We start from the raw sequence: 16,510 nt of genomic DNA, 5'->3' as shown, positions 1-16,510 counted from the left end.
GGCTCCTTGGTCCATGGGATTCTCCAGGCGAGAATACTGGAGTGGGTTGCCATTTCCTGCTCCAGGGGATCTTCCCGACCCAGGAATCAAACCTGGGTCTCCTGCATTGCAGGCAGGTTCTTTACCAATTGAGCTACCAGGGAAGCCCCAGAAGGCTAGTAAAATGCTCGACATTGCAAAAGAAAGAACCTAGATTTCTGGGAATGCAAGGCAGAGACACTGTGCTGCCTGGGATCACAATTTCCTCACCTCAGAGGACTTTGCGCCAGCGCTGTGTCTTATGTCTTTCCAGAAAATTGATACAACATGAAGTCAAATCTTCTCTGTTGATCCTATTATTTGCTTAGCATAGGTTGCTAGGGGTTTCTATTAAAAAGGTCTGTTGTGACTGTGCCCTTGAGGGAAAATGTACCTCTTATACTCCTGGGAAGGCTTCTTAAAGACAGAGTAGAGGGTGGTTGAGAATGAGAAAATTCCTACTTTTGAGAAAAGACCAAGAGGCTGAGAGGTAGGATTTGGCCCCCATCTGTGCCCCGCTTTGCTTTATCATCTCAACTGCATCACCCTTTCTCTTTCTCCAGACATCTCACAGCGTCAACATGCAGTGCTTTCTTCTATTCTCCCCCAGCCTTCAGTCCACCCCCTGTCATCTGGATCCCGTTCCTACACTACACCAACCTCCAAGGAGCTCTGGTTTGTAAAGTCTAAAAGATGAACTTTTACAACCTGCCTTATTCAAACTGACTGTTTTGACCACTCTGTCCTTGACATTCTTTCCTACTTGGGTTTCCATGAAACCATCTCCTAAAATGCCTCCCGGTTCTTCAGTCACATCTTCCCTTTCATTTCCCTGAACTTTTACAGTTTTTTATACACGTGCGTGTCCCCAGCATGCCCTGCTCCACCCCCAACTTTTCTCACTTTATACACCAGACCCTTGTCATCAACTGTGCTGACCAGTCTATTATATAACCTACACATGTATGTCCAGGCTGGAATTCTCTGAACTCAGGTTTACTCAGCTGCCTACTAGATATTGCTACAGATCTAGTGCCTGCTCCCAGCCTGTTTCCCCTACTCCAGTTCCCATTTTGAACACAGCCCTTCATCCACCCAGGTTCTAGAACCAGAATCCTTGGGACCACCTCTGCCTGCATCTCCCTCCCTCCCTCCCCACCTCTCCCTCCCTCTCTCCCATAACCCAAGTCCTAGGTATTAACAGATCTGGAACTTTTCCTCTTGTTGAGATTCTCTCAGCCTCCCGCTTCTCTAATCCCATGGTCTTTGTCCAAGGTCAGGCCCTCATCATTTCTTATTTAACCTATCAGAATGTCTGCCAACACACTGTGCCACCAGTATTCATTTCTTGCCAGTCAAAGCATCTTGATAAAATGCAAATCTAATCATTTCACTCCCCTGCTTAATTTCTTTCAAAGTCCTCCTTTGGTTTTGAAGATAAAATCCCACTTCCATAGTGTGGTAGACAATTTGTATAAAATCCCAACCATGCCCATGCTTGTCTTCTAGCTCCCCCTCTTACTGGACCTGGCAGCAACCTGAAGACATACATCCCTAGGAGAACCCCCTTCTCTACCGGCTGACTGAGTTTCAGCTTGCATGGGTGCTCCTTGTCCATGTCCCTGTCATTCTCAGAAACTACCTCGAGGAGAGCACACGCCACGTACATTCAGGTATCCCTGTCTGCTCATCTAACTATCCCACTGGGCTGAGAGCTTCTTGGCAGCAAGAATCCCATTTCTGTATCTCTCAATAGTGTGTCTATCACATCATGTGGGCTCATAGAATGTTTGCTGAATTGTTTATAAGATGAAAACAGTAGGTAATAATACTGTACCACAAAGCTACCTAAAAAGAATTATGAAGAAATCCAATGTTTATTTTAAAAGATGCCTTCCAAAGAAATTTCCCTGGGTAAAAGACTATTTTAATCACCAAAGCAAAAACAAACAAACAAACAAAATCTAATTTCTAATTTAACACACACACACACACACACACACACACACACAAGACAAAATCGGTATTAGAATGAGTTTTGTTTTGTGTTATGAGTATTTTGCCCCAAAGAACTCACACAGACATCAAGCAGTTTATACCCCACCAGAGCCCAGACCAAGCAGTGGGGAATCTCCCCATCTTTGCATCCCCTTCAGTAGCCCTCGCCCCCAGCCTGTTCCCTCTTCACCCCACATCCTTGTCTGTGAAACCACTTAGGAAGACACACGCCCACAGCATGTGGAGGCTTCGGATGCGGGGCTCAGGCTACACGTGTACATTTGCATTCTGCTTATCAGGTCACCCAATGGCAAGATGTTCACAGGGAGCCGGCAATTTCTCCCTCATACTGAAGCTGATGAGCGAAATAGCTCTTGCTGAAGGACAAGGGAGCCGGGGCGTGCTCGGCATGCTGCAGACACCGTGGGCAGCTGTCATCACTGTGGAAAACCAGCACAAAACCTTGTGAATTAAAAACCGCAGAAGAAACTTTTGCCCTATCCGGTGTGAAGGAAGCATCTTGCAGGCCATGGGGCCCAGGCGGCTGCAGCAGGGCTGGTCTAGCTGGTGACTGGGGCCTGGCCCCTCCCACAAGCCCCCCAAGGGTATCATAGCATCCCTTGTCTGTTTCTAAGCAAAGGGAGAGTGTTTTATAATGGCTTCAGGCTCCCTGTTCATCTCCAGGCCTGCCTCATGGAGCTAACTAAGTTTATCACGGGTCAATCAGCAGCAGGCCTGCGGGGCGGTCCTCAGCAACTCCTGACCTTCCCATGTTTTCTCGAGGCCTCTCTTCCTCCTCCTCCGTCTCTCCTCCCTCCCCAGTTACAGGCCCGCCTTGGCTGCTGCTAGAGGCAGCTTTTCAACCAGCTCACGCAGGGGCTGAAGGAAGCTCATTTCAGAGCCAGTAATCTACTCCCCCTTTGGATCAAACTGCAAACTCAGATTGTACCAATCTGTCTAAACAACCCAAGGAAAATGGAATCTAAATTGTGCAATTTTGGTGTGTCCACCTAGCTTGCTCATTTAACTTTACTTTCCAAAAACCTGAGACCCGGTGCGCCCTCCTCCTCTGTGTTGATCCAAGGAAATGAGAAAGAAGAAAAGCACATCTCCAAACACAAATCACCCAGCCAGCCCCGCAGGGCACCCAAGCTGCAGGAGGCTGCAAGGCCAGGGTCTGTGTGCAGGTCCCCTGAAGGGGTCAGCAGGAAGTGCAGAGCCATGGGAAATTGAAAAATAACAGGGGAGAGGGGAAACAAACAACCCAGCTTTGCCTTAAATGTGCATTTGGAACTCAGCTCTGGAGAAAGACAAAGGTGGAGACCACCCTTGCCAAGCTGGGGTGGGACGCTGGGTCTGGCTTGGGATTTGCCAGCGGGGCTGAGGTCATCAGAGTCTTGTGTCCTGCACACCTCGTTCAAAAAGGCAGGGCCAGCCTCCTCTTCTGTTTCAAATTCTCTTAAAATGATGGCCTTCCCTGGTTATCCAGAGATGTTTGTGTTTCAGAACAAAATATAAATGACAGTCTTAGATGAGAAAACAAAAACCCAAACCAAACCTCACCAGCAAATGATAATTAGAAGAAAGGTGTCAAGAATACAAACACCATATTCCTCAGTGCCTCCGATTCATTTCTGAAAAGCAAGCTCTGAGAGGTGTGAAAGCCCCTGATTAGAAAGGGAGGCAAGTCCCAGAGAAGCCAGTGTGGGCAGGCAAGCTGCTCACTCCACCCGGAGGGGGCACCTCCCAGGGCCCGTGAGAGCCAGGAAGGCTGTTCATTTAATTTGCACCAGGAGACAGCAAGCCCATGATCGATCGACACTGATTGCCATGTGCCATTCATCACAGACCTGCGCAGAAAGGTGGCCTTTCTCCCCAGACCCTGAAATGGCCCAGCAAGTCCTCCCCACCTCTGCCTCCCTGTCTTCCTGAGAACACTCCCAAGCTGACCAAAGATGAATCAAGGGATACGCCTGGTCCTGAGACAGAGGCCATCCGAGATGTTTTTAAAAATCTTCACACCTCCTGTCACTTGAAAACACAAACAGCACATTGCTCATTTCTGGCTAGCACTCCTGAAGGAGATGCCTTATTCCCAGAGGGCTCTGCACATTGCTGGTGCCTGCGGTCAGTATGAGGCACACAGCAGTCAGTCAGGACAGAAGAAGTTACACTGTGATCACAGGTGGCCTCAAGCCTTGAGCATACAGGACCCTCACTCTGCACCCAGATTGGCAAGGTAGCCCCTCTCTGGCCAGGTGTCTCTCCCAAGGAGGGGAGTGAGGCTTTAAGGTTCTCCTTGGAACTGACACCAGCATTTCTGCCCCTATGATGGTGGCTAAAGAGGCCATGTGGCCACTCCTGGGTTCCACAGGGAAGCACCGATCACCCTCCCACCTAGAAGGCAGGGGAATGACTGCAAAGACGGATGCAGTGTCCTCCAACACAAGGCAGCGCTCCGTCACTTGTGGGAGAAGAGATGTCCCCACCATTGTGGGGTCTCTCACCAAGCACTGTCCTCCAGCCCGGGCACAGAACAAGCTCCAGACCGTGTTCACACCAGGACCACTCCGGCCACAGTGTCCCCTGCTGACAGAATGTGGTGCAGTGCCCAGGAATGAACATTTCTCTGCCTTCATTCCCACGAAGAAAGCCATCTGATCAGTGCTAAGGACATGTCTGGGAAAGTTAGCAAGGCAGGAGTGATGAAGGAGTGGCAGTTTGCTTGTGGCTTACAGATGGGCCATTGCAGCATCAGATGAATGAACCTGTTGCTGTGGATTTCAGGGCCGGGTCTACTTCCCTCCATCCCTCTGGCCTCCCGGACGGCGCCCTCTAGTGGCCCCTCTTTCTGCAAACGTTTCAGCCCTGTGTGGAAGGAAACACGGGATTTCATTTCCCACCCAATGTTCATCCTCAGTGGTCCAGGGAAGTGCCCCTGCATCTTTTAACTCTGTCACATCCACCTGAGCAGACAAGTAACAGCTCCGGCTCAAGCGAGTAGGCACCACTGTCCACTTCCAAATTTCATCCTGCCTTTGCTGTCACAGTAACCCTGGCCAGACTTGCATTGAAAATCTATGCAGGACTTCCCTGGTGGTCCAGTGGTTAAGAATCCTCCTGCCAATGCAGGGGACACAGGTTCGATCCCTAGTCCAGGAAAATTCCACATGTCTTGGGACAACTAGTCCCGTATGCCACAACTACAGAGCCCAAGCACCTAGAGCCTGTGGTCCACAACAAGAGAAGCCACAGCAATGAAGCCATGCCCTGCAGCTAGAGAGTAGCCCCTACCCCCCGCAACCAGAGAAAGCCTGCATGCAGCAACGAAGACCCAGCACAGTCAAAAATTAATTAATTTTAAGAAACAACTGACAATTAATTATATCTTAACAAAATTCTCACAAAACAAAACAACAATCTATTATATGACTTTCGACTCCATGTCTGTGGGATATGGATAAATTCTCTCCTGAAAGAGAACTGAATAAGGCTGTCCCCCTTCTTTGAATAAGGTTCATGTTTTATCCCAACGTCTCTACTCAACGCCGCCGACATTCTGCCGCTTCCACAAAGGGCAGGGCTACAAGCCACTAAGCCATGAGCCAACATACCTGTGTAAAGCAGCTTGGAACCAGGTTTCGACTACAAAGAAGTCGTCCAAGCCAGCAGCTGGGGCAACCCCATGCCTGGGTGGAAGTGGCGCAGTGGCGAGGGGTGTCCAGGTTCCACAAGCAAGTAAACCTTCCGCCTTGTTTTCCAAGCCCTGTGCCCCTTCCCCATTTGTGGACCAGAAACCTGAATTCCTGTCTTGCAGATTATGCTAAGTATTCCCTTAGTGTCTGGAACTGAGGCCTGTAGCAAATATTTCTCAAATGAATGAATAAAATGTTGAATACATTATCTGGTTAAGCTCTGGGCACAGTGTAAGTGCTTTACAAAGACATCTGGCAGGGGGGGTCTTCCCTGGTGGTTCAGAGTCCACCTTGTAATGCAAGAGATACAGGTTTTATCCCTGGTCAGGGAGCTAAAATCCCTCATGCTGCAAACCAACTAAGGCTGTGTGCCACAACTAGAAAGTCTGTGGGTCACAAAGAACAATCCTACGTGATGTAGCCAAAATCCTGGGAGGCACAACTAAGACCCGATGCAGCCAAATAAATAAATAAACAGACACTGAAAGTGCTAATTAAAAAAAAAAAAAAAAAAAAAAGCCAGATAGAGCTCTTGTCCAAGGAAAATAGCCCATGTGAGCAGCATGAGAAAGAACCTCATAGGAGGAATGATCCATCCCAGTGCCCCCAGCTGAGATCTCCAGTGACAGGACCTGTTTCTCTAAGCCTCAGTTGAATAATGGGGACAATGACTCCCTTGCAGAGATACAGGGGGAGGGACATTCTGTGGCTCAAGGCTTCAGGGTGTAAATAAAAGACTCTTTCCTAGATTCCCAGCTGGTAGAAGGAGCAAGGTTATGTTTCTACCCGCCAGCACTGAGGGGGCGTGTGTATTCCATCAGCTTGAAGGTCCCTACCTTTACATAAAACGTCGGTTCACGATCCAAGCTAGTCTTGCGTCCTGTGGATCCCCATGTGCAGGCATCCATTTGCTGCAGATGAAGCCGTTGCTAAGCAGGGAAAAAGTCTTTCAGACGCTTATGAGAATGGCTTGCAAAGCTTCTTGGGTGCCTAATGTTCTTAAACAGCATTTTAATGATTTAAGAGTAAATGAACTAGAAACCCATGGATTTAATTTCCCTTGAAATACATATAGGTTTAAAAATTAAGGGGGAACATACTCAGAGCAAAACTTATCTGTGATTTGGTGGCAGCTGGAGCACTCAGAGTGAACTGAGCCTGGTCTAGCCAGCCAGCTACAGCACGCAGCCCGATTCCCAGTGAAGCTTACAAGGCTCCAGACACGGGAGTGAGCCCTCGAGCTGCTGGTGGATGAGGATTCTCCATCCCAAGGCAGGCTACTGAGGCTCTGCAGAGGTCTGAGCCCTCAGGCCACAAAGGCCAGTTTACGGTGAGCTCAGGGGAGCCCCAGCTATTCACCCAGAACCTCTGTCACCCAGTGAAGTGGCCGAGCCCAGAGCACAAGGCTCCCCACGTGGGGAGGTTGCTTTCACCAAACTCTTGCTATTCACCTGGCTTTTCAGGAGGACAGTCCCGAGGCTTTGCTGCACAGATTCAACCAACAATGGATGTAATATTGTCTCCCTGAAATCCAGAATGCTCCAGAGAGCAAAACTTGCATTTACCCTGCTCAGGAAAGTTATTTACAGAGCGTTTGCACTGTGTTGGGTATTGTAAGTAATCCAGAGAGAACTGAAAGTCCACAGGAGGCACTGGCAGAAAGACAAACTAGTAGGAAGACCCTGAGGTCACGGATCCCCTCAAATTACAACTATTTACAGAACAACCATTGATGAAGAAGACCAGAACCCTTCAGAAAAGATTGTCCACAACTAAAGGTATAAAGAAGGAACCCCAGTGAAATGAGATGAGTAGGGGGCAGAGTTGTGGTGTAGTCAGTCCCATAATCCCAGACGGGTGACCCACCAACGGAAGAATCATCACAACTGCAAAGATTCTCCCCAAGGAATGAGGGGTCCGAGCTCAACCTCAGGTTCCCCAGCCCAGGGGTCCTGCTCAGGAAAGACGAGCTCCTAGAATGAATGGGTTTGAAGGCCAAAGGGGCTTACTTTGGGGAGACTCGGAGGCCTGTGGGAAACAGAGACTCCACTCTTCAAGGGGCACACACAGAATCTCACGGCTCTGGGACCCAGGGTAGAAGCAGTCGCTTAAAGGGCAGCTGGGTCAGACCCACCTGCTGACCCCGCTGAGGCTCCGAGAGAGGCCAGAAGCGAGAGGACTCACTTGGGACACAGACATGGAGCAGCCGTTTATGGGAGCTCTTCCTGCCACAGGGACGCTGGTGCTGGCAGTGTCAGGGTGAGGTCCTCGCTCCAGGACTCTGCCCCACTGTAACTTCTTTAAAAACCAAAAATAGAACTACCATATGGCCCAGCAACTCCACTCTTGGGTATATATACAGGAAACACAGAAACACTAATTTGAAAAGATACACACACCCCAATGTTCATAGACGCATTATCTACAATAGCCAAGGTATGGAAACAACCAAAGTGTCCCTCAACAGATGAATGAATGAGGAAGATGCAGCATATAAATGCAGAGGAAAAATACTCAGCTTAAAAAAAAGAAGAAGAAGAAAATTTTACCTTTGCAATAACATGTGGGTGGAACTGAGGGGTCCTAAGCTTAGTGAAATCAGTCAGATAAAGACAAAAACCATGATATTACTTATATTGGAGAAGAAAATGGCAATCTACTCCAGTATTCTTGCCTGGAAAGCCCAGTGAACAGAGGAGCCTGGCAGGCTACAGTCCATGGGGTCGCAAAAAGTTGAACATGACTTGGCGACTGGAAAACAACCATCACTTGTAAATAGAATCTAAAAAATGAAACAAACTAGTAAATATATCACAAAGAAAGGAACTCACAGATATTGAGAACTAATGGTTAGCACTGGGGAAAGAGAAAGTGGGAGAGGCAAGAGAGTTAGTGGATTAAGAGGTACAGACTACTGTGTATATAATAAGTAACCTACAAGGACACATTATATGGCATTGGGAATATAGCCATTTTTATAATAACTATAAATGGAGTATAGTCTATAAAGTTTTGAATCACTATTTTATATACTTGAAAGTAATATACTATTATAAATCAACTATATACCTCAATTGAAAAGTTAAAGTACAGGGGAGGATATGAGTAGGTTTATGCAAATACTACACTATTTTTATATACAGAACTCAGATACCCATGGCTTTTGGGGTCCATGGGGGTCCTGGAACCAATACCCCAGAGACACTGAGGAACAACCCTTCTCATTTCCTGTCTCCGAACCTGGAGCTTCACACTCTCAGGGTTTTAAACTGATTTAATTTCTCACTTTTAAAGAATCCATTGGAATGAATTTCCTCCAAGTTCCTACCTAATTAAGGCAATGGTCTTTTCAATGATAATGGAGGCTGGGCTCTCAGGTTTTCATTTCTTGGGTTTGGGCTTGCTTTACCTCATAGCAGGAAGCAGGAGACAGAAATTGCATTGTTGTGGGAGCCCGCTCTCTTCCATGTGTATCTGCCACCTGTCTAGCCTTCAAGGCCCCCTCCAGGGATTCTTACAGGATGCCATGGACAGCTGTGGACCACACTGGTCCCTGGATCCTGAGGTCTGACATCAGAGCCTCTGACCCAGCGTTCCCCCAGTTGAGTACCATCTAGACAAAAGGAATTGAAAGCCGATGGAATCCACCCAAAAGCAGGCTGATGTCTTGATGATGGAGACAAAAGAATATTGAGAGATTTACTGAACACACACTAAGCCTTGGTTACTAGTCCATGAGCTTTAGGTTCACTCACTCATCTCAATTCATTAATCATCAGACACTGACCATTAGATGACAGTCACGCTCTTCTAACCACTGGAGAGTGAACACATACTGTTACAGGGAAAATATAAAATGATTAAGGAATGACTACTGCCTTAAAGATTCTCACAGGTCAGTGAAATAGGCAGTGTTTTAAAGAAATGAATGATAACAACTAACATTTATATATTAATTCCTAGGTACCAGGAGCTGCTGTATGTTCCCTACCCATGGTTTACAAGTAGTTTAATCCATGTAGGAATCATATGAGGTAGGTCTTATTAACAGCCCATGTTATAAGTGATGGAGCTGGGACAAAGAGATCAGAAGATTAGATGACTTTAGAGATTAAATGACTGATCTGAGTCAACCCAGGAAGGGTTTGCACTTTTAAGTCTTCAGGCTACTCTGCATGTGACAGTTACTAGTATAATACTGGCATATGCAATGGGAGTACCAAGGAAAAAGCAGTTACTTCTGCTGGGACTAGAGATGGGGGAGGCAGGAGATTTGTAGAGACAGATAATATTTGAGTCATGTGTGTAGGTGTGCAATATACCCCAGCTTTATGAGCAGACTGGCTCCGAGCCAAGCCAGCTCTTCACCAGACCTCTCTCCCTTGACGAGGGAGAGCGTGTGGAAAGCTGACCTGACAAACTCGAGAAGCGAGCCAATTTGGACACTAAGCCCAGGATAATTCAGATGTGAAACAGATTAAACTCATTTGCAATTACCAGACCTGTCCTCTTTGGGAGGAACACGCAAACTTCTTAGCAACCTGTTCAATGCATATTGGCATTGGTTTGGATCATTGCCTTTGCATCATCTACGTGTTATCTAGAAGGAAAATGTGTGGTTAATGGCAAATGAAGTTTCATTTTCCCCCGCCCCATGTTTAGTTCTCCCTGTCTTCTCATTATCAGTCCAGGGTTCTCATCAGAACAGTAAAATAGCAGCACAGAGGAGGTAAAAAGAGCTACACTAAACAGCCACGAAATGACTTAGAGGAGGTGCTGGAAAAGCACACAAGTAGCCAGTGTCTTCTTTAAAAGTGATAAGATTTAGAACTGGGTGGCCAGGGCTAGAAGCCTGCTCGGATAGTAACTGTTTATGTGTGCCTTCACCGGCTGGGGCTTTGTCTGTCTGTTTCCCTTTTCTGTAATAATGGATTCATAATGCCTAAATTATAGAGTGAGTGAGAAATGCAAAGTAAATAATGAAGAGACATCACTGGACCCATGTTGGGTGTTATTGTTAAATACTATCCTATTTTCATGCTGAACTTAGTTAAATTCCAAGCAGATCTAAAAGCGGATGTGCTTCTAATTTGGATCAAGAGATCCAATGACAATGAACTTTGTGTAAGGGCCATTCTGCAGGCTCACCATGTTTTGGGGAATTTCTTTCCTTTTTGCTTTATTTTTTATTGAAGTATAGTTAAAGTTGCAATGTTGTCATTACTGCTGTACCGCAAAGTGACTCAGTTATATAACATTTTTACTCATCTTCTTTTCCTAGGATACTGAATACAGTTCTCTGTGTTCTACAGTAGGACCTTATTGTTGCTTTTTTATTGTTGTTTTTCAGTTGATAATTCGTGTCTGACTCTCTGTGACTGTACAAACTGCAGCACACTAGGCTTCTCTGTCCTCTACTATCTCCCTATTGCTTATCCATTATATATACGAGCTTCCATCTCCTAACCCAAAACTCCACATCCATCCCTTTCCCACCCCATCCCCTTGGCAACCACCAGTCCATTCTCTATGTCCCTGATTCTGTTTCATAGGTCGGTTCATTCGTGTCATATTTGAGATTCCCCATAGAAGTGGGATCATATTTGTCTTCCTCTGTCTTGCTCCATTTAGTATGATAATCTCCAGGCCCATCCATATTGCTGAAAATGGCCTTATTTCAGTTTTTTTTTTTTTTTTTTTTTTTATGACTGAGTCATATTTCTTTGTGTATATGTACCATATCTTCTTTATCCATTCATCTGTCAGAGGACATCTGCTTTCATGCCTTGGTTATTGTGAACAGTGCTGCTGTGAACAGAAGAATGCTTGTATCTTTTTCAATTATAGTTTTGTCTGGATCTAAGCCCAGAAGTGGGATGGCTGGATCACACGGCAACTCTACTTTTAGTTTTCTGAGGAACTTCCATACCGTTTTCCACAGTGGCTACACCAACTTACATTTGTTTGGGGGAATTTTTTTTTGCAATGACTTTCTTTCTCTACCTTTCTCCTAAGGCCATACACATGCCTGAGAGCCTCCATTCCTAACGAAATCCCACTTCCACAGTACTGTTTCTTAGACTTCCTTCCACATAACCCCCAGGAGTTCGACATCCACTCTGGGGTTCTCAACGATCACCCACATGCTGGAGACCACAGTCCCTTCTCAGCCCAGACCTTTCTGCACAGTGGACCCTACACAGTCAATCTCCTTTTAACTACCCACCCACCCAGGGTGTCGCTGTTTCCCCATCAGTCAGCATCGAAACCATTCACACAGTCACCTCAGTTGGAAATTTGGGTGTATTTTGACCCATCCTTTTCCTTCCCACCCCATCTATCTGGGGAAATATTCTTCTCGATCCTTCCTCCGAGGAAAGTACATAAAAGTGTCCCCCCTTTAGGGCATTATGTTCACTTATCTGTGTTTTTAAAAGAATATATGCAAACTGGAAGGCATGTGACCGAATTCCTATGGAAAAGCGAGAGAAATAGTTCAGTTATGCCACACTTCCCACCCAGGAAACTAGAAGAGCTTCACTTGACTGGGGAAAGGAACCAGGACATTCTCCATCACTTTTAGTGTTCCTGGGCCAGCAGGTGAATTACCTCCCTGACTGCACGGCAGCAGCAATGACACTGGTGAGAAATGCCAGAGCTGTTTTTGCCCCTCGAATGAGGATGCTTTGCAGTTGGAGCACAAGCTGTTAGTAAATCGGTTTCCAAAAGGTCAGATGCAGGAAAACAAGGGATGAGAGGAAGGTAGATGAATGAAAAGGGCATTGGGGAAGATGACTCTGGCAGTATGGTTGGGTCTTCCAGCTGGATGGAGAGCCAGGTATGATGATTTTGGTGGGGGCCAAGTTTGGAAGTAGGCACAGGTCAAGAGCAAGTGACAAAAAAACTGTGTCCTTAGAACAAAGGGAGCTGAAAGCCAACAGCAAAGCTGAAGTCAAGCTGACAGAGCTTTAAACAATAAAATCAGGTCAAACAAAATGTGATACAGTTTAGGAAATTTATGCAAAACTACTATACAGAAGGCTCTGGTTTGTTGCACTTTCACAAGTACACATGGACCACATCTTTCCAGAGGCCTCCAGGAAGCAATAACTCTTCTAAAAGGAAGACCCAAACACGAGTTGGAGCACGCAGACCTGCTCACCCTGACCTCATATGCCATGTTCTCTTTATGTTCTAGGGACTATGGTACATTCCTCTACTTAGCAACACATCTCCGTATTTTCTGACCCCAGGGGAAAAGTTGATGTGACCATTCCATTTTTACAGAGAAGGAAACGGACACGGAGACAGCAGTTGGAATGTGACGAGTCTGGGCTGGAGCCTACCCAGTCTGGGTCCAAGGGCTAACTGCTTCATCACTGTGTCAGACTAGTTCACAAAAATTACATGAGAAAGAAGAGGAAATCCTCCTTTTCTGAGTTTAAAAATCAAACGAACTACATAACAAGCAGAGATGAGACAAAGGTAGGTGACTCTTCAGCACTACTTTCTGCCCATTTTTAGTCAAAAAGCTCTCTCTGGTGAGCCATCTGATTCTTACTCTTGATACAGGCTTTGCTGCTGCAATGTCCCCCTTCCTTGTTATTGTAATGCATTATTAGTAAGGTCATTGAACAGACATATTTATTGGATTTGCAAAGGACTGGGAACACAGAATAACAAAAACTTCTTCCATGAGCATCTCAGTGCCCAACTGGTCCACAGATGCAGAGGTGGGATATGCATGTTTCAACAGGTGCTGACAGGTGGGGCAGAATGTACCCTCTGGCCCAGAGGATGGACTAACTCTCCCTAAGGGAGCCTGCAATGGTTTCTTAGAGAAGTTACAGTTAAGATTTATTTTAAAGTAAAAGTTTGAGACTCATCTTGGTAGAATAGTGAGATATGTAAACTGAAGAAAACTATTTCATAATAATTTTATATTTGGAAAGCCAAACAAATTATTTTTACTTTGGCACCAAACAGTAAAACAAAATAAAATCACTTTTGCTAGCAGGACCTTAAGAAGATTAAGGAATATTGTACTGAGTTTTTCTGTTTTGAGGGAAAGAGTTACAGAAGGTTGAGAAACAATTTTTAAGAAAATGATGTAGCTTCTAATCAAAGTAGTACAATAAATTCCCACTGCAACCCTTGCCCTCTATTCTGAAGACCCAGTGATAAAACATACAATATGTATCATAATATTACTCTTGAAAACAAGCCAGATACCTCATGGATCAGAAATAAACACACACACACCAGTGAATAATGGGGTAGGGTTTCCCCATTTACCAAATGAAAATACAAGATGTACAATTAAATTTGAGTTGTGGATTAAATGCACGGGACATACTTACACTAAACAATAATTTATCTATCTGAAATTCAGATTTAACCAATGATCAAATATTTTCCCTTGCAGCCTAGAGGGGGTGCAAGTCACGGGCTGATGGTGCTCAGAACAGGAACACAGGGACCCCCTGGGATCACAAGCCCCAGCCACCAGTCTAGAAGGAGTGAGGTCCGGGTGAAACTGCTGAGGTCCAGGCCAGGCAGTTTGCCCTGAACAGTCAGCTGCCCCCAGGGGCTATGTGGCAAAAAAAAAAAGAAAAGGTCTCTGGACAAGACTCCCTTGGTGTTTGTGGAGGCGGACCCTGGCACAGTTGCTGGGCAGCTGAGTGACCTTGACAGTTAATATTTCTCTGTTCTGTGTCTTCATCTGTCATCAGGAAATATCAGCGCCAACCTCATTAGGATTATTGCAAGGGATAAATGGAAATAGAAAGCATTTAGGACTTGAAACTGTTATCTGAGAATTCTAAACACAGATAATCTGAGAATTCTAAACACATCTAATCCATCATTTACAGGAAGAGACAAAATAACAACAATTTAAGAGAAGATCTAGGGACTGGGTAACTAACCAATTAATGAACTGTACAGCTATTTACTAAGGACCTACTATGTGTAGGCACTGGGGATGCAGTGCTGAGCTGGGCCGATGAAGACCCCCTCGCCCTTCCACCCCCCCGTTCTCTTGGAGCTTGTGTTTCAGTGGAAAGCAGCAGCTGATTGAAAAATAAATAACCAAGCAAGATCTTCTCAGAGAGCCAGGCATTCTACACAGAAAATAGGTCGACATGAAAGATGGTACTCAGAGAAAGAATACAGATTCAGGTTAGCTCATTGGGATGGTGCATTGCAGTTGATCCTCAAGTGACAGAAGGTTCCAGGCTGTGGAGTTCTGGGTACAGGTATGGCAGGCAGACAGCAGAGCAAGTGCAAAAGCCTTGGGTGGGCACATGTATGACATGAATAAAGAAGAAGGCCAGGTTGACTGGAGCCTCACGAGGAGGTGTGTCTGAGACAAGACAGAACATGCTGGCCAGACTTCACTGCTTGCAAGTGTACTTGCAAGGTGATAGGAGGCTGAAAGTCACAGAGAGATTGGCTTTCACTTCTAATAGGCCATTCAAGCTGCTGAATGCAGAATGGATGGTGAACAACAAGAACAAAATCTAGACACTGGTTAGGAAGCTATTTCAATAGTTCAGATGTGTTGGTTCAGGTTGGGTTTGAGTTGTTGGATTGGAGATGGAAAGAAGTGGGCAGGTTCTGGACAAATCTAAGAGAAGAATCAAGGGGATTTACTTGGTTTGGATATGGGAGAGAAGGCTATCTTTTAGGCAGAATTAAAGGTAATTCTAAGAATTTGGCTATAGGCAACATGGTGATGCCATTTGAGATGGGAGGAGACTGTGGGGAGAGCAGAGGGGTATTTTGAAACTGTTAAAGTTCAAGACTCCTGTTCACTAGATATCCACGTCAGGTATGGAGTGTCAAGTAAACACACACACACACACACACACACACACATACACACATACAGATGTACATCCTTTCTCATTGTGTTTTGAATCTCATTAAAATACGGATGATATTTAAAGCTGTGGGATTCGATGAGCTCACTGACAACGTTAAGTGGTCAGACGGTGACTTCAGGAACCAAGAGAGGAAGGAGTAGGAGAAGCCCATGTTGAAGGAAAGTGACACAGTCAGACTTAAAAACATGGAGCTCAAGTCACATGTAATAAATGCAGATAGAGGTGTCCAGTGGACAGTTAAAACACAAGTCAAAGGATAACATGAACATAAACGAAAGGATCAGCTGGGAAAGCAGAGAAGATCAATGTCAAATGTCCAGGCACATCTAACTACATTGACAAGGGAACAAAATCTAGGGTTTCATCCTTCACCGAGGTGACCAGGTGCTGGTTGGGAGGCTGGTACAATTTAAAGACCATTCTAAGGAATAAAAGAGCAAGGAACTGGTTGGCTCAGGCACACTGTAGGCAACCGAGCTGTGGGACAGGACCACAGAAATAGTTCAATCTGTAGGGAGCATGCACAACCAAGAGACATAAAATCCAGGAGGAGCTAAAAGCATTAGGTTTTCAATATAGTGATTCAGTTGCCAGAAGCAAGAATCCAATTCAGGCCTCAGAACTGGAGGGCAAGGTGAGAAGCCATATCTTGAACATGATTTCTCTGATTTTTTTCCTTTTTTTTTTTTTTTGCAACATAACCTATGGGATCTTAGTTCCCTGACTAGGGATCAAACCCAGACTCCTTGCAGTGGAAGCATGGAGTCCTAACCACCGGACCGCTGCAGAATTTCTAAGAGTTCTCTCCGTTAATTGAAGTGGATGCTAAGTTAAAGCCAGCTGGGGAGCAGATGGGACTGCAGAGCGAGTTTCTGAGCACTCAGGAAGAGCTCCGCGAATCCTTCCCTCCGT

Source organism: Muntiacus reevesi, chromosome 5, assembly GCF_963930625.1.
Source record: "Muntiacus reevesi chromosome 5, mMunRee1.1, whole genome shotgun sequence".
NCBI classification, from domain to species: domain Eukaryota; kingdom Metazoa; phylum Chordata; class Mammalia; order Artiodactyla; family Cervidae; genus Muntiacus; species Muntiacus reevesi.
The sequence above is the reverse complement of the archived record's forward strand: the minus strand, read 5'-3'. Positions refer to the sequence as shown.